The sequence below is a fragment of the Botryllus schlosseri genome, chromosome 5 (genome assembly GCF_051294905.1).
Source record: "Botryllus schlosseri isolate E-star chromosome 5, Bs_hap1, whole genome shotgun sequence".
Classification (NCBI taxonomy): Eukaryota; Metazoa; Chordata; class Ascidiacea; order Stolidobranchia; family Styelidae; genus Botryllus; species Botryllus schlosseri.
Window position 1 is genome coordinate 22,277,438 of NC_137240.1, and position 25,058 is coordinate 22,302,495.

The 25,058-nt window shown below is 39.6% G+C and overlaps 2 long non-coding RNA genes across 2 annotated transcripts; one reads left to right on the forward strand and one right to left on the reverse strand.

Moving 5' to 3' along the window:
* The first annotated feature begins 12,086 nt into the window (after positions 1-12,086).
* On the forward strand, positions 12,087-13,263 carry LOC145439404 (uncharacterized). The gene is made up of 4 exons (XR_013915192.1): positions 12,087-12,605; positions 12,677-12,742; positions 12,801-12,893; positions 13,062-13,263. It is a non-coding gene; the product is annotated as an uncharacterized LOC145439404 (long non-coding RNA).
* A 143-nt stretch (positions 13,264-13,406) lies between these two features.
* LOC145439405 (uncharacterized) lies at positions 13,407-14,198 on the reverse strand. Its single transcript, XR_013915193.1, has 2 exons — positions 13,941-14,198; positions 13,407-13,811 (listed from the first exon to the last, which is right to left on the reverse strand). It is a non-coding gene; the product is annotated as an uncharacterized LOC145439405 (long non-coding RNA).
* Positions 14,199-25,058: the final 10,860 nt, after the last annotated feature.

The following is a 25,058-nucleotide window of genomic DNA, read 5'->3' on the forward strand; positions in this document are numbered from 1 at the left end:
TACAGGTTTAGGTCATTTTCATAAAACAAATTTACTCAAATAAAATAAACTCTATCATGGTTTACACCTAAGCCGGAATGCACATAACGAACAATAGAAATAGCGATAGGTCTGTGAAAACGGGAAACGAATATTGAGTGAATGGTTCATATATTGGGGATATTTAATTCAAACACAATGATAACAATGACAGACATGAGTATAGAGTCACGGTCAGAACACCAATTAGTCACGGAAGGAGCCCGGTCAAAGTCCACTCTAGAATCCCACCCAGTCTGTTGCAGGTTTATCCAGGCTTCTCTTCGCCACCCAACGCGTGCAATTGGTGCATTGCAAATTCCAGAACGAAACTGGACATGGTAGAGATCGGCATATACAGAATCAACTAACATGAATCGGCTCTATATTGATGACAACGGATGTCAACACATCGTGAGTACTAAAAGAAAGAAGTCAAAAACGAAGTATAGCTTTGAAATAATAAAACATTATCGACAGGATCGCTTTTATCAACGCATCTGATGACTAAATTTAGGATACGCCTAACGGAAATTTACGCAAAATGGGTAGTGGAAACTTCAAGATTTCGTTCGTCTTCGAAATCATCTTCAATTGAAAAGTCTTACCCACGATGTCCCACACTGACACATATGGCGAAGTCCGTACAATGTACGTGCATGTACAAATTACATATCGCACGTTGCGTCAGCGGTATTATCGCATTTTCTTAGTGATGGTTTCCGCACATCAACAACATCATCGAAATACTTGGATGCAAATGAATGGTGGGAAAGTAAAAGCTGATCAAGCAGTAGCAGAAGACTTGGGCATGCAAATCGCTGTTTATGCGTAATATTGGCGATATTGGAAAATGTGACATGTGACTATGAACAAACTATCCTTACATATATGTAGGGTTGTGTTTAAAACAAAAATCAATTTAAAACACACATGTTTAAAACATGGCCCTTGTTTAAAACATGTTTTTTGTTGTTTTTTTCTACCCATGATATCCTAATGATGACGAATACCTTCTAAAATGACGATACAGTGATTACTGCGACTGCACAGCATGGAATGCTCGAAGAAAATTCTTGTATTCAACGAATATTTTGTTGAAAAAAAATCACTGAGTGGCTTCCACGGCACACTGAGCAGCATAGAGCAGCAACTGCTTTACTTTTACGACATCATCGTCAATGTTGTCCATAAATAAGTCATCCTGCATCATGGACGGAGTTATGAAATCGTCCCGCCCTTCAAGTCGACTGAATGTACCATTTACACGACTCAAAAGAGTCGTAGGGTATGTATCATCATCGTCAGTTTCGCTGGGTACTTCCTCGGCTTCGCTGATTTCATCGATAACCTTCTCAGATTCTTCTTCCTCCGCAAGTATTCTGTTAAACTTCCTTAATAAGTCTTTCGATTTCTGACAGTCAGACTTTCCAAGCGCATGGTGACTTTTAATCTTCAGAATCATTTCTAGACTTCCGCAACTTAGCCTATTCCTTGACTTGGTAACGGTGGCAGCTGCTGCTGACCATAGTCGTTCACACGAGGCCACGTGCAGTGACCATGATAGTATGGTCTTGGCTAACATAGAAATGTCCGGTGGATCCTCATGTACGTCACTCCAAAATATCATGGGATTTGCTGTAATGCAGGGTGCCCAAACTGAGCTGTCTCCACGAAAGACACCTGTTTTCATATTATAGGTCATCCATTGCTTGACAAATTCGTGAGAAGTCGATCGAAAAGGATACAAATCCTTGAATAGTTGAAGCGCAAGGTCTATTATCTTTCGCCTCCCTGACTGATTTAAGCCGCATCCCCGCGCTCTTGGATCCAAAATCCACGACACGAATTGGTGTGGCTCAATGTAATTGGCTGTCCTTCGTTTCATTTTGTCAAGCAATGAATCCTTCTCATTGGATTGCAAAACGCATTGGATGATATATAACTCTTCAACCAGGTCCAACTTGTCAAAATGAGCCCTGCGGATGCATAATCCATTTCTGACAGACCCGTGATTACGCAGTATGGTTTGAGCAGTTTGTATATTTCTTGTGTGTTTCGCCAGAACGATTCATCATTAATTATTGATTTCACACAGGTGGCGCTTTTACTATGTAAGTACGGCTTTCCTCGGTCCTCAACAAACAAAACTTGAATTGCGGTTTGTATGTTGAGAACATGTTCCAGCGAGGTCGCAAAGGAGTACCACCTTGACTCGGTAGGCAGCCACATCGGGATGGTTTCTCGTCCGTAATATTTGCACAAAGCGGTTCGAACTGCCACCGATTTTCGGATGTATGCGGCAACTTGAACAGCTTTTTCGATTATTTCCCATACTCGCTCAATTTTCATCAAGTCCTTCACAACTGGGCATGCTGGTATTCGTGGTAAAGAAATCGCCGATCAGTTAGCCAAAGACGCTGCGTCAAGAAGGGATGAAGGGAACAATCACTTATTACCTCTGCGTGATGCACTGTCCGTCTTAAGACACCATTGTAGATGTGAATGGGATCAGATATACCAAAGCACTGAGACCGGAAGAGCGTATAAGAATCTGCGGCCATCAATTACCGACGATATAGCTCAAATTGGAACACGGCGAAGAGACGTAATTCTACTTAGATTAAGAAGCGGCCATTGCAGACTGAATCAACATCTGCATAAGATCCATTGTTCTGAGACTCCACTATGTCAGCAATGCAATGCAGAGGAATCTGTAGAGCACTTTTTGTTACATTGTGTGAGATATCAACATCAAAGGAGACAACTACATCATGCTGCGCGAATGAGCCGAATAAATTGGGAGTTGAAAGACGTTTTAACAGATCCAACGATATTGGATAATGTTGTACAGTTCGTGATATCTTCGGGAAGACTTATATAGTATAGCTAATACATGTTGTATATTCATTATTTGTATAACCAAATGTAGTGTTTGTATATTGTCGGCTAGCTCCTTATATTGAATGTGCATGTTGGTATACCCATAGAACTGAACGATGCTGTATATATTTGGATAATGCAAATTCATTGTAAAATCAAGTATAGAAGTGGCGCACAAAACCTGTGCCGTGATAAGCGCCACTATCACGATTTTTACTTATAATAATAATAATAAGTCCTTCACAAGAAGGTTTGATTGATGCGCCAAACAAGCTCCAGTCAATGTGATACCTGAATCTTTATTCTCTTTTAAAAGGTTTCTTGCCTTGACATAGACACTTGCGCTGTCAGACACAAAGTGAATTTGCTTACTCGACGAATCAGACATATCGTTCAGGGATTTCGCCATTCTCATCACATCAACAGCTATGTCCTCGCTTTTCTTAGTTGGGCATGTTTTCTCTACGGCGAGCACTTCCTTTCCGCCATTTTCATTTATGATTATCCAACACGAATAATTTTGACAAGACGGACTTGTCCAACTGTCTAAAACCATCGTCAGATGTTCCGCCCTGTTGACGAACGATTGGATAGATGCATTGGTTTTTGCATGCAATATCGGTAATACCGACAAAGAAGCCCTGCTTCTTCTGAGTATTTTAAATTCTGGCTGTATCGAGAGACAGAATTTTTGGAAATGTTCATTTTCCAAAAAATTCCACGGAACATTACCGCTTATCAGTGCAAGAACTAAGTGCTCGTAAGCAGAATTAGTAGCGGCCTGATTAAAAGCACCCCTGTAAAACTGATGCAATACTGCTTGACTACTGCTGCTGCTCCCGACACTCGAGCTGCGTTCACTTTCATCGTCCTTTTCCAATTGCACTGGACGAGCGAATTTGCACTTGCTGCTAATAGGGGTCCTGTTACACTCCTGAGTATGCTTCATCATCCGCGATATTTGTCCTTCAACTTCCTTGGCACAATAATTACACTTAGCCTTCTTTCGTACCTGTTCACTCGAAGAGCTTGTACAAAGTTCTTGATATAAACTCCAGAGAGCATGCTTTCTCCGTCCGGTCCGCATAACATGTACTGGTTGCAGCGAAACAATATGCAGTATATTCACGCAACAGAGAAACACGGCCAGACCTGTTCATTTGTGTTCGTTAAATGTTGGCCTTAGGACCATTGTCAAGACTCAAGAGCGTGACAATATTGCTTTTAATTTTACTATTATGAAGCAATGGAAGTCGGCGACGATCATGTTTACACCGACCGAAGTATTTATTCGGCCTATATCTATCGGTCTACCTCGTCATGCAGAATTTTTATGAACTAGGGCCATCTTCATCAATACATCCAATCGGTTCAAGTGATATATAGCCTGCATGTTATAGGCCTAATTGCTGAAGCGGTGACGATGTCGAGGGTCCATTCTTACCATATTGTATGCGTCGACGATTTCGTGTGCAAATCGTCCGAGGGTTCATGCTATATGATTTTCGAAAATATCAAGACAGGTTACGATATAATTATAAAACTTTTGAAAAAAAACACAATTTTGTTTTTTTCTAAATGGCATTTGTTTAAAACAATGTTTAAAACATGTTTTAAACTAAGTGTTTTAAACAACCGTTTGTTTTAAATGCAACCCTACATATATGCCATGAAAACTATTCCAGTATTATTTTGATGGCCTCTTTAAAGCACCCGAGTTTTAGTTATATATGCATGTAATGAACTGGATAGGGGGTCGCATGTCGAGTTATGAGTCTCACGTCAACAGCAATCGGTTGCGGGTTCGAATCCGACCGGGATCGACTCCAGAATTCGTACCTAAGTGTTGGAGGTTTATCTAGGCTCCTCCTCGCCATCTCATCCGCGTGAGAGGTGTCTTATAAAAAGCCTAGAAGTGGGTCGTGCTACAAGTCGGCAACTACGGACTAAAAATTAGGCAAATTGGCCTGGTGTAAATGACCATAGCAGTAGACAAACACCATGAATACCTCAAACAACAACAACTGCGGTTTAGTTAGGTTTTGAAGGTACATAAAATAAACGTCAGATTTTGTGGTTTAATAAAATTTCTTGATACGTGCATACTTATAGCAAAACGAGATATATATTTCTGTAGCGTATACTAGTATTGCGTTAAACGCATCAATTGCTCATTAGCGATTAGTTCGCCATATCATGATCATGAGTCGAGATAGAGAAATGTGTACTGTAGGAATGTGAGAATCGTCACAGGAATAGCTCTTACAAAGCCTTGATATCGTCAACCAGCTGATGCCGAGATTAATGTCAAAGATAGGTTTAAGTTTGAGCTGTATCATGATAAATGTTAAATGGTCGGAGAAGATTTGGCCGGGTAATGATTTTTTTCAAATCAAGTTAGGCAGATGATGCAGCTAAGCTGTTAAGTTACAGCGTTGTTGTTTCGATAGTCGTTGCTCTTTTGTGTAAACAACAATCCGAATTCACAAGAAATGATGTTATAGTTTCTCACTATCGCGATACTGGCCTATTATGACCCGTCTTCTCACTCTAATGCAGTGGTTCTTTATCTTTACTAACCTCCGTTACAGCACGCTAAAATACATGCTTTTGCGCAACCCGAAAGTTGAGACAATAGACCTCTAAATACACATATAATATATTGATTACTGGTGTTAAAATTCGTGACCATTACCTTATAAATTTTGAACAAAGCGAAATCATTATATTGAAAATTTATTGCGGATGAGTGTGACTTCTACTGTTCCCTTTCTGACTGGTTCAAAAACGCCAAACTTCACCTTGGATAGTGTTATCGCATTGGTCGGTCGAAACGCAACTCGTAATGCCAATTGCCTAATTACAAATAAGCATACCGGATAAGGACCACTGACATATTAGCATATAAATGCAGGAGCTATCACGTTTCAAAAATATGACCACTGAAGCCACCCAAGAATGCAGCCAGTTCACAAGTTTGCATATGCAAATATACTTTCAGTGTGGAATTTATGCGAGTCATCGTTATCTGGTAATTTTCGTTGAATTCGCTTCTTATGTTGAGAAATAAATGAAATTGCTACGAGAAATAAGGTTTTTCGAGATGGGGGTCACGGTTTCTGGTGCAGTATTTCAGTGTTAGCTATGTAAAATTTTTGGCCAGTGGCTCTTCGAGAGCGTTCCAATTCATTGATTATTAATATTATTAAACACAACAGTGGTGCTTTTAGCCAGTTTTAGGCTTTAGGCTCCACGACGTTACAATTTTTCGTACAGTAGGCTATAATGAATGGCTTTTTTTCGAGTCTTTAATTTTCTTCCACTCTCTCATGCAGTCTCTGTCACGCTCTCTTCTTTCCTGCCGACTTGTATCTCGGCTCACTGTGATTGGGCTTTTAAAGTCACTACAACTGCAGTGAGGTCGGTGATGAGGAGCCGATATAAACTCCGTCACGGAGGAGTCTGTCCGAACCGGGATTCGAACCACTGCCATTGGCGTACACAACTGCGCCACTCGCTTTCCCATGATGGAAGCCACAACGGCAACCAAACCCATTAGGGTTCGGGTTAGGGTGACAGGAACGGTGATGTACAACCGAGTGAAACCTCTTGCGATAGCGCAATTCATCCTAAACAACTCTCATTTTAACTGTTATAATCAAATGCTATTGTCGCCCTGATACCTTCAATCCAAATACTAATATTGTCAGAGCATCAGCAGCCCCTTAATATCTCGGAGGTATGTGAAATTAGATCTTGTTACACATAATGCCACGGCAGTGAGATATTGCAAAATTATACATGAATTGAGTTGCCTCGCCGATCGTCGGTCTAAAAATCAAAATATCACAGGGCGGCGAAACGATGCACTATCGGTTGTCGAAGTCATGACTCCGCGGTTCTGTATGTCGAATACCAAAACTATATTGCAAAGCACTTTCCGATGAGGTGATGACATCGAATGTGTATGGTTATTGATATGTTGAAAGGGTGGCACACACTTTCATTTGTGTGCCCTGGAGTCTCTTGGAGACTTTTATCAAAATACACCAGCCAAGGCTGTGTCAACAAAAAAAGCTCGTGTATCATCTAAAAATAGTACATTGAATGCTCTCGTATTCGACATTTCGTGCTGGTGACGTCATATTTTGTGTTACGATTGTTGATATACGCTGTTCTTTTCAATTCATAACTACTAGTTGCTGACGATTACCCCTGACGAGTGCCAGCCGAAAATATTCGGGGTAAATTCAATATGAATGTACTATTCAATTGTATATTGAAGTTCTGTACCTCCATGAAGCTGTTATTGATACGTATATAATAAGTATAGATTGATAATCACAGGTGAACAAAATGAAGAAAAAAAAGATTTTGCAGAACATATGGGAGTGCTTTCTGGGGTTTTTGAGGTTGCTCATTCCGGATAGGACATTAGTTTTGCCGGATTGGCTCTAGTTTGGAGGATACTGATACCCCCATATTACTGTATTTACCTTCTTACGCGTAGTAGGGAGTAAATCGTTGCTTTTCTACTTTTATATTGCAAATAAATACACAATTACTGTCCTGTGGTCCTTAGTTATTCAGTCAATCTGAGCTTGATATGGTGCGAGATCTTTGTTAATCGAAAGAGCGGTCTGTCAAGCCTAAAAATTTTCCTTTTTCACAAAGGATAGGCTATATATTTTCTGCTATATCAATTCGTCATTCTACCAAGACGAAAGAGTACTGAGCAATGTAAATTTGTACTTGGAAAGCCCAACTACAATGTTCATATGCGGCTCATCTCTGCTGACTTTTAAATGGTTAATTGTCTACTCGACCAACAAAGTGGATATACCAAATATAACTGTTGTCTCTGTTGTGAGACAGCAGGGAAAGAATCCAGCACTGGCGCTACAAAACTGGCCAGAATGAACCTGTCTTCAAGTTGGAACAGCTGTATAATCAATAAGCATTTGGTACCCAGGGATAGAATTGTGTTTCCTCCTCTGCACATCAGATTTATTGAATTTGGATCAATGAAGCAGTTAGCCAAATCACTAAACGTAGAGGGGAATTCCTTCAATTTCATCTGCAGACAATTCGATATATTTCCTGATCATATTGATGATTAGAGTGAGGACCTAGGGTAACGGTTCCAACAAGACATCAAAACAACATGAACAAAGACGTCAGAGCGAATAAGATGAACATATTATCACTGGGCAACAATTTTGAACGAAAAATTTGTTGACTTTGATTTAGCACTTGATTTAGGCTAATTGTGGCATGCTGATTCCAAAAATGCCGTTGTTTTTTTTCATCACCTCCAGTTTTTGATCTACGCCACATGCCCAAAATATGCATATCTTCACGAATTTAGCCATATTACTTTTCGATACCATATAAAAATCCACACTTTTACCACATAATGAGTTATATACCAAAGGGCTCAATTGACTTATCAAGAAAATAGGTGCTGGCATCGACCTAGGTCGATGCTTTCAACCATTTTTGGTTAGAGGATGTAATCATCCGAGGAGATTTCATACACATATTTGATGAAAACTGCAGGATATGGCGAGAAAAATAAATATTACATTTACCAACAGCTATAGGTACAATGCCCCATTCAGCTTATCCAGTGTAACTTGACTCTACTATACGATCGATAATATGAATCAGGGGTCGGCAACGTTTTGCTAGTCGCGAGCCAAATTTCGGGTGCACAACTTTTTGGCGGGCCGGAATTTTACTTAGTACTATATTTTACGCTCACTTCCGTATATTATCCTACATTGCTGCAATCTCAATCATACCAATCAGAAGACACATGTATTTACATTTCAACAACACAGAATAATTGTGACAATTGACGCAGCTTGCTCTGTGAAAGGTTTTCAACTTCTGGTAACAAGTCAGATAAAACAAGAATCAGACCCTATTCAAAATGGACGTCAGAAATACGTGATCTTAGCTTGCTCTTCGTGAATTTCATTGTTCACAACTATTGTTCACATGCGTACGTGCTTCCAAAATTTGATGCAATTTCTTTTGCATTGCTGGTCAAGCTGGGACAAAGACCAATTTCAAGAACGTACTCTTTGTCAAAGTCATGCAGCGATATGCTCTTTGTATTAAATTTGTCATTCAATTCAACTGCATCGCATTTCAGAAAGGCCCATTTGAAATTTTCAGGCAATGGTATTGGCGTCCGCATTAAACAGAGTACTGAATAGTCAGAATTCATTATGTAGAGAAGGAATGTCGGAAAAGCGGGTGAATATTCAGTAGTTAAATTTCATATCACAGTTACAAATGTAGTGTTAGTACTAGGTTTTCTCTCCTCCAGTATAGGAAGGTGAGCATAATTCTCTTTGTACTGTTGACATTTCCAGAGTTACAGATTTGTTTTGAATGTGCCTCAACATCTTATGTATTTAGTTGTTTTCCCCCTGGAGTTGCAAATTCAATTTGTTCAGATGTGACGTTAAATGTACCAGGAAAGTAAGTCGGCGATATTTGTGTTTTCGGGGAAAGTTGCTATTTCATTTCTCAGTTCATACACTCGTGTAAGCATAGCTGCTCGACTCAATGAATGAACATGACAGATATAGGCCTGCATGACATCGTCATATTGATTCTCTGCTTCTAGTAATATCTGGCGTAACTGATTCAGTTATTGAGACAAAAATCATATTAACAGTTTTCACCATTGTGGCCAAAACACTATTCAGGTTTTTTGTCTTGGCACACAATGCCTTCTGGAAAATTAAACTATAGATAGGCTAACTAACATACGGAGGCTAGTTATCTATAATTGAACAGTTTGAGATTCCGTCATTGCGTCTGAGATGTTCCAAGCGTTTTTGAAGCAAAGGGAAGAATGTATGGAACACCTTCAGTTGCGAGATACACCCGATGGATAAGCACGATGCAGTCTAGTCTATCTCCATCTCCTACTTCAACCACCTTCGTTTTATGGCGTAACAATAGACTAATACGACGTAGGCTACCATTATATCATAGCAATTCCACATTTTTTTCATGCAGTGCTGCACTGCAGATTGAAACTCATTATGAAACGGCGGGCCGTATTCTTGTGATAACTAATTATTATGTCGCTGGCCGGACGATTTCGCTTGGCGGGTCGGAGCCGGCCCGCGGGCCGTAGGTTGCCGACCCTTGATATGGATCAAGATGAAGATATTAGGTATAGCAGGCTAATGATGAAGATTTTGAAACCGAAGATGATTCAGAACGAAGAGTAGTTCATCAACACAAGTTATTGATCTGACATAAGCTTTGGGACTTGGAATAGAAATCTTCGGAACTTTTACCATCCTTACGAAGTGAGAAAGGATTACTTGGCAAGGTAGAGAAAGTATCTTACTTTCGATCAGAAGAAACAGCCTTTTCTTCGTAGGCCTACTTTCAGTAGCTTTGTATAATGCAGTGATACTGGCATTGTCGTGATACTGTTACCATGAATTACTGGAGGAGTTAGGAATCCCGATTTACAACTCTAGCGAATGGCAGATGCCTGTAGGTAGCTCAAAAGGAATCCTAAAGTGTGGCATTCTCAAAAACGCCAACGTCGTAGGTGCAGTAACTATTGCACACTCAGTTAGTCTTCGTGAATTATAGAGAAACATTGAGAATATGAGAATAATGCAGAAACATTGAATTGATGCAATATCAAGAGCACGATGGGATCATATGTGTCAGATTTGAAATAGTGTTTTCTAAGTGGTCTGACAACAAGGATGCACATGTAACTCTGATAACCATGTGCCACGGTTGTATGTTTATGTCGGACAGCAGACATCAAAAAAAGCTAAAATATCTAAATAATTTCCCGGAAAACCTTGACATAGTCAGAGATGTGCAAGGCGAAAATATCCCCCAACATCTGAAGATGATGGGAGTAAGGTATACCAGAGTAGATTGGACCTTACATATGTTAACTGACTATTGCTCGAGTATCAACCTTGACAACCTATAGAAGTATTGGTTATTAGCGTAAATTTGAACCCGGAGGGTGGGTTTCAAATAGTCGACTTAGGCCCGTCGTCGGGCTTAAGCTACACCCCTCAGGCTGAAGTCGGTTTCAAAACTGTGACTTGAGGGGATTTCCCCTCGAGCGTGCGCTTTGTTAAGGCAGATATCCAAGCCAGCCAGGGGGTAGTCTGAAGTCAACAGTGCTGATAACTGTTGTGCTGTTTGTTGAAGGATACTGGCCGTTCTTCTGATGTATAGCTTGGCAAATCAGATTAGATCATTGTATATTGATGTCAGGCAGTTTGGAACAATGTTTATATCACAAACGTGACAAGTTGGTATCATATACCGCTGTTGTGGGATTTACAGTGGAATGCTGCAGGGGTCTTCGTATACTGAACGGATTTCAATTCAAATGGATAGCCAGAGCCCAGAGGCACACAGGACACATCAGCACTTCTTCCATAACCGCACCATATAGTATCAAGCAATGTTCCCCATGACCACCGTAACCCGCGTTCGCTGGCTCCAATCGATTCGGTTACGAATATGATATGACTATGGTTACGAGACACGGGAAGTGATATTTGGGGTAAGGCGTAAAGGTGTGCCTAGCGTTGGACTTGCGAATCCCGCCCATTTTGGTAAAGAAAGTTCAGCGATAAGAATCCGCTACGGGTAATGATGCTGATCAGTAGTCATGGGGAACATCAGCTAATATAGTGCATGTATCGAAGAAGCCCCAAGATGAGATTTTAGGTTGCGGCGGATCAACAGATCCTTTATTGATAGCCTACGTGCTACGTCAACTCATCATTATAGTTTTCTCGACTGGTTACGTCTTTTAACTTAGGCACGTTGACGTTTTGACAGTTTGGCTTTGCTGTGGTTATAGCCAAAAAGTGAACACACGACGCGTCACCAGAAAATGGAAAATATGTATCATGCTCATTTCGTTGAGCCTAATCAATGTTGCACCACTTGCACGCAACTGTGATTGATTGCAGGGTTCCCCTCAATATCCATTTTCGCTCCACCCCTATGAGCATTGTCATAAATATGTTTAACTGCTACTTTCTAGAATAGTGCCGACTACATGGAACTATGATCAATATGTGTCTATTCAACCAGCATTGTATTGATATTCCGTTCACTGCACGCCCACCTAATTCAGCATAGTGGATAAAGATCCAGAAGTTTCGGAAAGAAAAAATGGCATGACTTTGCATGAAGTTGTTAGTGAATTGCTATAGATGTGAAGCAATGTTCCCTCTAATTTTTGACGAGTCTGTGCGTACACTCAAGAACTCACTACGCAGACCCTCGGAAAACAGTGCGTAACGACTAAAAAAGGGTCATGACTTCAGATTTTCTGTGTGCATAAACCGTGTCAGCACTGCGCATTTGCGCATGTATGCAGCTTAAAGGGGCCATTGATGTGAAGTGATATATGCCAATAATCTTCAAAGTGCAGTACATGCTAACGCTACAGTAATCCAAATTTTTTGAGATATATGTCAATTCAATATTGATTTTCACAGATTTGCTACCCAGTCATAGTATCATCATAGTAGCATAATCAGTCAATGTAAAAATTATTATATAGGTGTGCAATGTGGCACCAGAGTGAGCTGCAGGCTGTGAAACAAATGATAGCACCATTCTTTTGGAACACAGAGAAAATCAAACAAGCAGTGATGTGCCAAGCCATCAAATAGGTATTTATACATCTATCTGTATATGTGAGTGTGAATGCGCATACCAATATCCAGTTTCTTTTATATTAAAGGTTTTTCTGAAAGCACTTTGCTCGAGCTTTATCCAGTTCCTCACACGGTGATACCAACACTGGGCGGTAAGTATGTCATTTCCATTCATATTTATACTATGCTTGATAAGTTGTTTTTTGATAGATGCTGACCCATCTGATCTGCCAACTTATGGAGTAGCAGTTGGGAGCTGCATCTGCTAGTTGTTTTGGCAGCAACATTTCCAACCAAATCAAGGTAAATTTGCATTTATTACTGGATCATCAATTGTCTGTTTGTTATCGCATTATTATTGCTATTAACATTCGTATGGTTTGCAATAGACTATTGAGTTTTGTATGGATAGCTACATTATAAAAATTTAACAATTTGTTCGAAATTCATCAGTTATATCTCTACAAACAGCTCACCGAAGTCCAGGCCCAAAGTCAACTATGAAGCAGCGAAGATTTGAAAATCAGTGATGAAGCAGAAGAGAATGAAACAAGTTGAGCATGGTCTCAACGTTAATAATTATAGAAGATGCTGAACAACATTAATTTTACGCTAGCCGAATCTAGAGTCAAAACATGTCTTTTGTACATTTGATTCAATTTTGTTCAGCTGTTCATGTTCGCCTGCTTCAGTTTTCCAAGCCCCTTGCAATAACTTCGCTATCTTGTGTCACAAGTTTATGAACTTGAACTTACTCAAAGCCATAATGCTAATTTTACCTCATTTTAACGTGTCACAAGAAATAAAGCACGAGTATGTTTTTGAATGTAATCAACTGTATTTCAAACAAGAATACCCATGAATGCTAGCTAGAAAAAATCTCTAGATCCTGCGTTGTCGTGCAGATTTCTCTGTAGGAGTCGATACCGAGCGAGTGCGTTCAACGCTTCCAGTTGCAGTATGTCATCAAATTCAGCTCCATCTGCCTTGTCTGCATTGCTCTGATTGTGAAGGCAGAGGCAGGCTATTGTCATATCGATATTCTGAGGTTCTTCCTTGAATATAGCCAATGCGCGAGATATTTTCTTCAACACAGAAAGCACTGCGCTCTGCCAGAGGGTAACAATATGTATGAAAACAATAGTGAATTTTTTCGGTCAAAGTTCTTGGGCATAATAGTGGCGTGAGTAAGTGAGTCAGTCCTCAGTGGATATTCAGCATCTCCAAGAGCATAATCTTCATCATTAATTATGCCAAAATGCTGGGCAGTTGTGTCTTCAAAAATCGGAATCACAGCCACACTATTTCTTTGAATACTTTGCGATAACGTGCTCAACATCTGCCAGTTACTTCCTCGGGGTTCCGTTCTGATCATCCGTCCGTAAATTTCAACAACTCAAGCAATTCCATATTCCTTCACTGCATCGCTATACTCAACATCAGCGAGCAACTCGCAAGAAACAATAACAATCTGGCCTCGGTTCCGTGTTGAACTCGCTACAGCGACGAAGTAGACAGTAATTACTCGCAACTAACAGACTTGGCCGAGCCCGGCGCCAAATTGACATTGGAAACCGATCTAAGACCGCCGACGCCTGGTGTCTTGGGCAAGTCATTCACTGGCCTTAAGCCAGGTCTAAATTAAGACAACTTTTTGAAACCCACCCTGAAACTCGGACTTGATGTGTCCTGCAGAAATAATATCAGTTTAAATCACCAAACAAAGCAGTGCAAATGTTTATTTGAAGTCTTCTTATTTATTGATTTACTTTCGACTGCTTGTGGCTTTTGAATCGTTCTATACAATTACCAAAAAATATTAATAAGTCATAGTGCTATTACGTGGGTTATGAGACAACGCTGTGGATGCCTAACTCATTTTTGAATTCAGCACCCAAAAGTTAGTCAAAATCAATTGTCTGATCGAAGTCAACAAAAATTGTGTTGACCAGTGTTATCGTAATTGCTGGGACCTTTCAAGAAACTGCCCTAAATTGCCTACAAGCGCAAATAGTATGAGAAGCAATTTTATTTTAAAATTAATTAATAATATTGTATTCCGGGTGATACCTTTGAATTTACAATCATGTCGTTTACTGTGAATATCCTTCTTACGAAGAGAATTGAAGAAAATTACTTTGAAATAGCAGGTGGCCTAATCTATAACTATTAGATGACGATTTGTATACAATCTTATACAGAGTGTGAGTGTAGCGATGGTTTCGTCATTTAGAGTGGCTTTAGATTTTTTTCGCTGACGCTGACTTTGTTTTGTAAATCTGTGGCATAATAAGCATGGTGTTGCGTTGGGGATCGGGTCCGATCCCAGGGCCGCTTATATAACATGCCTGGTGTAGATAGTGTTCCATGTAAATAGCCATTTGGCAATAAGCCAATGCATTTTGCTGTGAAAGCGATCGTAATTCGTTCACATGGATTGTCAAAAGGTGCAAATTGAGCAATGAGAAAGGTGCCGAGCTTGATTCATATTGATCATACCAGGAGAGGTATCCAATTTTCGACAGCATAAGCATTCGTCCCCATCATGGTATGAAAATCGTAGTATTGATATGGAAATGCGATAATAATATTCTGTTCACTCGAATTGCACGTTTCAGAAAATATCATGGTATGACGCCCGCCCCCATATTACCATATTATAAGCCACGAAGTTTAGACGAAGAGCAATACGGAGAAGTTGTATAGGATACGGGGTGCATTTCAATGCATTTTGTTTCCGAGCTGGTTACGTAAGGCATGTCCTACTGTCGCTCTAGGCTTGTGTAGGACACTGCTATGCTTACGCGATCAGAGGGCGAGGAGGAATATCATTTTCGCGCAATTAAGTCATGCTACCACATCATTACACCAACAACCTGGATAAGGCACGTTCATTAAGATCATGTTCTTCTGATGGTCTGAAGGTAGTATAATCAACCACAGACAGAAGCTTATGATGTATTGTGCATTATGTTCATTATATTATTCTTTTATTTGAATCGTATGACACACGATACATATACAGTATTTAAAATATTATGGTATATCTTGTAACTTTAATTGCTACTCATACTTTGCCACATTGCCTTTATTTTGAATCTGGATTACGCATGTGAGGTACGTAGGTAGCGTAATCGTGCCATATTAATGAACAGGCTTCAAAGTAAACGAATTTCCTGTTGAGTTGATACAGCCTATGGTTTTAGTCATTCAAAATACAAGTTTTATATTTTGAATTCCAAGAAACCTTCGCGGGCCGCACAGCATAGCTTCGCGGGCCGCACGTTGCCCAGACCTGTACTATAGGGGTGGCGCAAGCTCCCGAAAAGTATTGGTTCGTGTGAACGCGAACCTTGTAAGGTTCTGTGTGAACACGGACAAGAACCTATGGCGTCACGCGACGTCATAATGCTAATCAAACCCTACATTTCCGCAAATTAGCATATAGCTATAGAAATGAGCATCTCGGCGTCAGTCATTACCACGCCACGACGCAGCAAAACATATGAAATTTCAGGCCATGTCACATGCGACTCCGAGAAGTGTGCTAGAACGAGAAAACCTTGGCGGAAAAGGACTGCCTTTTATGCTGACCGACTTCGATATATATATACGATATACATATATGTTTAATTGTCCATAGGCACCTGAATGGCTGGCGCCAAATGTTCCTGTCCTGACAATCAGAACCCCACAAGACAAATGCCATCCTGCAGAGAAAAATTAATTGCCAGTGCGGAAATACCAATTTGAAATCGTATGTGTCTTTTAGTTTAGTACGTGTGGGCGATTTGAATATCTTTTGACGTAGCAGACATGCCATCACGTAACTAAGTCATTATACCCACGGGTCCGCCCGAATATGTTAAATTATTTTTACGAGCCCTGCATTTTCCTAGACACCTCACTCAGCTCTAACGGTAAATCTGAATACATGAGCAGAGAGAGGATGAAAAATTGACAGCAATATATATGCAACTTCCGATCATATTGACCGATTCAATCATGAATGATAGAAATTTCTCGCGCTTCACGCGAATTAAGCCGACTAACTAAAGAGTACAACAATTTTTGCTGAGAAGCGGTAAAGAGGTATCGCGGGAGGGGGGTCCGAGGGGTGAAGCCCCCCAGAAGTTTGGTTTATCACCATATGGGGAACGCAAGACCGTCCCCAATATTTGGGGGGCGATTATCGGTGTGGAGCTTGAAAAGGGGGCGATGAGTCGAAAAAGGTTGGGAATCACTGCTAGTCGCTCGAACCATTTATGCCAGTGAATTGCATCACGCCCTCTGCATTTGACAAAAGACTTAATTAACGGTGCATTGGATGGAAATATATTTTAATGACATATAGCCTGTAACCCTTTCATGGAATTGGCTTCAATTCCTTCCAATATCAAACGTATTTCACCATCAATCTGCACTGTTTTCCACGGCTACTTGGTTGTCATGTGTTCGAGAATGTAACTTAACAATAGATGCGGGAATCCAAACTAAATAGGCGCCTGCATAGAGCGGCGTATGATTCGTTGGTGAAAATTGAGAACATCATTGAGAAAACACGCAACATGCCGGCTTTTCATGTTGCACCCATTTCCGGTAAATATTAGATAAATCATTACTCCATCGAGCTTTCAAATGACCAAAATATCTTCAGAAGTTCGGTGAGGGATTTTTCAATAATTAGCGCATTGATTACCCCGTCTTCCCTCTCAGCGTCATTCATGTTGTATCATTTCCACTAATCACATCTGGATGCAACAGAAAGAAAAAAAAGCAGAAACGTCGATCTGAATATAACCCACCAATTTGTCCATGCGAAATCCTTGCCATCGTTCCATTCAAATTTACCCTCGCCAAATAGGTCACCGCCACCAATCCAAGCACGAGCCCCTGTTGAGATTTCAAAATGACCAAATTGTAACGGAGCATTTAGGTATTGTGACCACTATATACTAACTGAGCAACATTGGCGACAGCATCATTCAGTTTTTTATCTTTCCGCATCACGAGTTCGCCCCCTTTCTGAATGCAGCTCACTACCGCCGCGCCGAATGTTATTGTATCCTGTTGGCCCACATAGTATTTGAGTACAGTATTGCCATACGATGCACTATTCTTCAACCCTGAAATGAATTTGCGACATGCGCAAGCTGTAAAAATATGCAGTGGATGCTTCAGAAAAAACCTTACCTGCTAACGTAGACGTCACTGAACATACAAATAAAACGGCCTTCAGCATAATGCTACTACAGCGTTTTCCTAATGTCTGCGCAAGAAGTAAAGGCAATTCAATTATTTCTGCAGTCATATTAATAAAACTGTACCAGCGATAATAAGTAGAGCAGGGGGACTAACCTATTTGCTATTCACAGTCGCATGTTATTTACTTATGTAGCCTAAAGCGACATTACACGGCATAGTCGTGATGAACTAACTGGACTCCAAATACCCGCGTTAAACTGTCCTGTGTCCATGTCCATTTCGCCAGAACTCCGGATTATCCTATTTATTCATGTCGGCTTACTTTACGCACCGAAATCACGAGTGGTCATGTTATGAATAGTTGCTGGGATTCCATATGGTCGCGCGCATATTTTCAGATTAACGATGGAATTTCGTCATTATTGTTTGTAGTTTCACATATTACTATCAAATATTTATCCTTTCTTAGCCCATTTGATCAGATATAGCATTGAAGGTGATGAAGCGTTTTTGTTTAGAATATTTAGGGCAAGTTATAAATTAAGATGGATCTTGGAGTGGGCCAATTGTTATTAATCACTTTGTTGCATGCTCTTATTCGTTGACCTCCCATCAAGATTGTCATAATGTTGGTATAGTGATGGTAAAATTTTGGAATCGCCAAAACGCACCAGAAGAAAATCTTTCGTGAGGAGCACACGATTCCAAGTTGATATTTCTATACGATGCGCATCATTTTCCTCTGTTGTTCACATCGGCACTGTTGGGCTCAGATTGCAAAGAGCGCTACTATATTAAAATCGAAAAATGAAGTCGTATTGCATCACGCGCAGCGCGAAGAAAATTCAAAGATTCATGAAAATATCTCTAAAATTCAGGAGTAAATTCGTAAATTCAATTTGCATGCGATGGCCGCCAACACATACTAATTGAATTTAGTGTCGACGGCGATACTCCCTTCTACGGTCGCAATTTGGCCACCCCTGTAGTAGTGAGTTGCATTCAAGATGAAAATGTGTAACATCGTGAAAATATAATTGAATGAAGTTAATATATTTAGGAATTTTATCCAGGTACGTTTCAACTAATAATGAAAACATTTCGTAAAAACATGAGAGGGACATAATGATTGACTGATTCATTGACTGAATTGTATGCGTAGCGTCGCCTGCATTAATTAGGAAAATGCAACCCTATCGGAAACGAGCGATATATATATATATATATATACATCTTCAATTCAGGAATCCACCACAAAAATTCGAAATTTCGAGTAATTGCCTCATCCAAAACGACTAGGTATAGGCGGTCATGATTATTGTGGACATTTTTCAGATTTTATTTTTGGCAATTTCTGCATCGCCATGAACCCATATTTATAGACTCGAATTAACCATGTAAAACGCTTCGGATTGGTCTTTCGTATGAAACGGAAGTCATAAAACATGCCCTTTGTCATCAAACATAAAGATTAAAATCTGAATTGAAAACGATGTTGGAGATCAAATTTACCCGATACGAAACCAGGTGCTTCTTCAATAGCTAGTCTCAATAGTAAATAGTTGTTTAGCAGGAAGAAATCATCTACTTCAATGGTTCTCAACCGGGGGTCCGTGAAACATTTTCAGGGGGTACGCGAAACCTCAAAATTTGCAAAATGGTGGTAAATAACCTAATTTGTATTTTTTTAATTGGAAAAATCACGAGGCAGTTTCGCTTCATAACTGTTAAAACACCAGGACTCGAATAAACAGAATGATCGTCTGGATATGAAATGTTATACTGTCCTACCTCATTTTTATGCTTGAATTGCCAATAGCTTACACTGTACTTATACATACATTGTTGTTTAGTGGTGTTTTGTTGGGGTTATGAAAAATATTTGTTTGTCTGCTGCGATATACATAACCGCTATTCCAGAATGACTTAAGGATGAGCTTCTAGATAGAAATGACTAGGCTGGACGTTATGTGTTAAAATCAGTTTATCAATATTGGTGCCATGGATGTTGTGATCATATCCAAAGGTGTCGTCAAAAGCTTTACGCGTTATTATGACACTCTCAACAAAACGACTGTGTATTCACACCCAACGGGCCGAATAGGGTGGTACACGAAGACACAAAGCAACTTGGAATTTTATTGCGCTTACTAATCCTACTCCTACGTTTCTATCTGCATGCATGATTTGGATAAAAATGTTGTTCTCGAATAATACCGCGGTATAAGTGCGAGGTAGGGTATTGTTTCGTATGCCCTGGGTGTAAATTCATACCCGTATATGAGGGGTGGTACAGGGGTGGAAAGATACACTCTTTTCGCTAAGAGTGCACATTCGCCACCCCCTGTCATCATGGAAAAGCACTAGTTGATATCAAATCGAGGGATCAGATTTTCAAATGGACGGCCGCGTTGAAGCTACAGTATTCGCTGGGAAATAATCAAGGTCTTCCCAGTTTCTACATAAATGGTATGATGTTTATTTCAAGAGAAGACATTTGGTTGCTGTTTATCAGTATCCCACAGTAAATATATGCAAAAAGACAGATGACGGTTGCACGATAATTGCGCTAAATATTTAACTAAAACTGGGGGGTTCGTGGGGTCCGCAAAAAAAAGAAAGATGACAATCACTGACCTACTTCCTCATAGATTAATATCATCTACTTCCTAATAGATGGATATCGTCTATTCCCTAATCGGTTTTGTTGGTAAACTATATATTTGCCCAGTGGATCGCTGATGCACAAGGCCTCAGGCCTTATAATTTCATTAACCTCTCATGGACCCCTTGGTTAGTAGTCTGAGGTCCCCTGAAGGATTCAATTTAGAAATTCTGCTATAAACATTTGTTTTGTCGCTTCATACAAACTCCTGTCAATTCTTTATGACGTTTTTATCAAAAACTTTCATGAAAATCTATATTTACCAAGAGCATACAATTGAATGGTATGTTCATTGCTCATATTGCATGAACCCGAATATTTTCGGCTGGCATTTGTCAGGGGTGATCGTCAGCAACTATAGTAGAGAATTCAAAAGAACATCGTATATCGACAATCGTATCACAAAATAGGACGTCATATACTATGTTCATTTGAATTCTCTACTAGCTACTGACGATTACCACTGACGAGTGTCAGCCGAAAATATTCGGGTTCATTTCATTTGAATATACTATTCTATTGTGTATTGAAGTTTTGTAGCTCTTCAAATTTACAAGGAGCATTCTTTTTGGCATTTCATAATTTTATTTTTTGCATTTTCTGCATTTGGTTCCTGAAATGCCAAAAATGACCATGCCGATAGGTGTGCGCTAAGTTAAAGCTAGCCTATGCAACGCATAGCAGATTTTACGCAAAATTCGCTTTTGATAAGTTTTGATATTGACGGTATTTTGCACAGCTGGTATATCGTGATCATATCAGCTAACGATGTATCAAGTTTCAAGGCTGTCACTCATAGATCAGGGTAGTAGTTTCCTTACCAATAACGGCTATGTGTAGGTGTGCTCTAAACTGGAAGTAGCCTACCGCATAAAAGATATTACTCAAAATTCGCTATTGATTTGTGTTTATTTTGACGGTGTTCTATATCTGTTTGAGGGACAAGATTCCGTATGGTATATCTTGATTATGTATCATTCAATATTCAAGGTTGTCACTAAATGATTAGGGTAGTAATCAGGGCTGTGGAGTCGGTAAATTTTACCACCGACTCCGGCTCCGACTCCGGCTCCGACTCCGACTCCACATATTTTCAATATACCGACTCCGAATCCGACTCCTGAGTCTATAAACCTACCAACTCCGACTCCGACTCCCGACTCCGACTCCATTATTACCAATTTACTTCGAAAATTATATGCCACATTGTCGGTTGAATGACTATCATACAACCATTAAACATATGCAAACATATGATTAACGGTGGCATGCTAAATTGTTTCATTGTGACACAGCTCGAATTATCCACTATGCAATTAACATGAATGAAAGATTTGCTAAATATCCTTCCTTTTTCAAGTTTTTATGACATGAGCTCTCTAATATCCTGAAATGTATGAATCATTCAAATATGGCACACATCCAATCCTGTACAATAAAAATGTACATAAAAATCCAAGTGTAGCTCTTGTGTATGAGTCAGCAACTAATAAAAGATTGAACTTACTAATTTTGTCATTGCACACTATCCTGGTTACAAGCACTCACACTCTTACTATACTAATAGACACTGGTCATAAACGGAATTTAGTTAAGCAGTCAAAGACCATAACCTATGTCTAGTCTACATGTACTTAATCAAGTATTCAAGGATTGGGACTTGCAGTCTTTCGTAATCATTTGTTCGACCCAAACAGCTAAGATACACTACAAATATTTTTAATTTTGTCAAGGGGGAAGCATCGTTTGGTCATATTTACATCATTTTTACAATTTTACAAAACCAGCCGATGCATTTTCTCTGTCACAGTATCATGGTATATATCAATGAAATATATTGGCCTATAAGGTCCATGAAACATGCTTTACTGATATCAATATGGATTCACGATATAGACCAACGAACAGGGATTCTTAACATGAAACTGTTATTATTTATCAACACTTCATCACGTGGAGAAGAAAACACCAAACCTGTGAGTATGCCAATACACATTGCATCTCTGGAGCAAGATAATATAGCCTTAACAATTACTTTCGAATAAAAGGTCAATGAGAAAACATTTCTGGAGCTCACTACACAATGAGTCCATGTATTGAGAACGAAGCACTGTGAAGTCGAACCTTACAAAATCACGACCTGACTTCACTTTGTAGACACATAATCAGGCCACTGGCCATGTGATTCTCATTGAATTGGTGCATATTTCATCTTTTATAGCACCCAGTCTTTTTCTCACATGTAATGTTATATTGACAACCACTCGGGCGTTTATTTGTTGCAGTCATTCGAGATCCAATTAGATGACAACGTTTGTAGCAACCGTCACATGATTTCCTAGCTACTGGTCGGTTACTTAATCGTCTCCTAATCTTCAGCATTTTCGCTGATTAATGGATATCAAACAAATACTACAGGGTTGCCGTACACGACCGATAGGTATGGCCGAAACGACTCGATGAAGTGTATCAAAAAAACACACATCTTTACCGACAAATGTACTGGTGGAAGCAGCATCAAAACACGGAAACAAACCAAATTAAAAAGCCATAATCTGTATGCAACATGTGTAGTAAGTCACAAATGGGATCCTTTCGTAACAACCCGGTAATACATCGAATTCGGGATTTGGGATATATATGTTAGTCCAATCAATCGCAACTATAGCAATAACTTGAAATACCCCAAATACAAATATCAAGTCTCATGTTTACGTATAATTTATGAACCTAAATTACAGTGCGACGTAGTGACGTAGACAACATCGTCAGAATGAAGCAAGTCGGTGTGTACGCAGAAGTGTACGCACAACTTCAGTGTTACCAGCCAACCATTACTGCTGTTGAACGTTCTTTCTCCATTCTTGGCAAGCTACTTGGTAACGACAGATACTTTCTACCCGATAATGTAGGTAAGTATCTTTCGTTGTACTACAAAAATTTCAATTCTTTGTACCATATAACGTGATGTAACTACTAGAATTCTTCATAGGGCCGGATTTCGGTAAAATAAAGTTTTTTCATGTAAAAATTGGTCAGTTTTGAAGTAAAAGAAGTTTTTCCAGGCCAAACTACTTTCTAAGGAGAGACAGTTTTAACCAGAAATGAAGATATGTTGTACAATACTAACATTATGTGCGAAAACACCTAATTCGCATACGTGAGGTCCAAATTTTGTAACAAATCGACTTTGTTAAGGTCTAAAGGTACCTAAATTTTGATATTTCAGGCCAAAATCTACCGTTTCTAAGGTAAAAAAATCGGCCTAGTTATGACTGTTGAAAGACCTTTAAAATGTGAAACTCAGAGAGTAACGACCAGCTGGAGGTAAATCGCGTTGAGTGAGAATAACTTTCTTGTGGAATATTAAATATGAAAAATATATAAAATAGTCATGTTGAATGGTAGCAAGTAGCATATACGCATTTTAGCGATTTTGGTATCCAATACCTTCTATTTCCTGACTTTGGCTTAGCTCAAGCATCGCTTACTAAAAGCTTAATCAGAAACCACTTGCGCGGCCCCGTTCTATACCACTTCAATTTAAATTTTCATTTCTAAGATGCAAAAAGTATGTTACACATGCCATATCGCATGATCTTATAAAGAAAATATTTGATTTCTCCTTGAGGTTGAATTACGCTCTGCACAGATGCTTGGCAGACAGACAGCATATCATAAATGCACGTACAGTCTACACGCATTCACCAGTCACTCATAATTCGGGGTCGTATTCTGATCGGTACAAGCTCCGGTATCCGGAAAATACTTGTGGTACGTTACAATGGTGATCCTCGAGACAATATGCATATCAACCGCTGAGCCACATGAAATTATCTCGTGTGGATCAGTGTGTCTATTGATCACCAACCGATCTCTTGTGTCTGAAGTATATCTTGGACTACTTTTGTTTGCTGACCGTACTTCTCAATTAACCGAAGTGGAACAACTTTGCAGGGAACACTGCGGAGTAGACCTACGTATATAGCCTATCTAATAATAGTAATAGATTTTCCAAATACTGTTGTAACAAATTTTCGAAAACGACTAATTGATATTGTTCAAGTCTCAACTTGCTCATATTCAACGAGTCGCTGAAACCATTTAAGTACTTCTTTCACCCGTAATGTATGTATGCAGATGGGGGATGGGTGCTTTTTGGTAACCAAGGCGTTTTCGACCATGTCTTTTAATTAATGGAGCAACATGTCGCTAGTTGACACTATATCAGGGGCGGGCAACTTCTCCAGTCGGCGGGCCGGATATCGGAAAATTAAGAACTTGGCGGGCCGGATTGCTGAATCGATACATTATTCCGCCCATTTATCCGCAAATACAAGGAATAAATAGTCTTTAATGAATGTATTTTAACGACAGCAATATAACTTCAAAGCCATTTCTCGCCAATAATGACGAAGACAATGTGGATTTGAGAACAGCATTGTCATACAGGCACCACCACGCCCGTTACTTGCTGATCAATCAACACACGGTTCAATCCTTAATTAAGATTTCAAGGCGTTCGATAAGCCAAGATATCAATTCATTAGGGTTTAGTAGGTGACGAGATAGCGTGGTTGTTCAGCTATGTGGCCTGT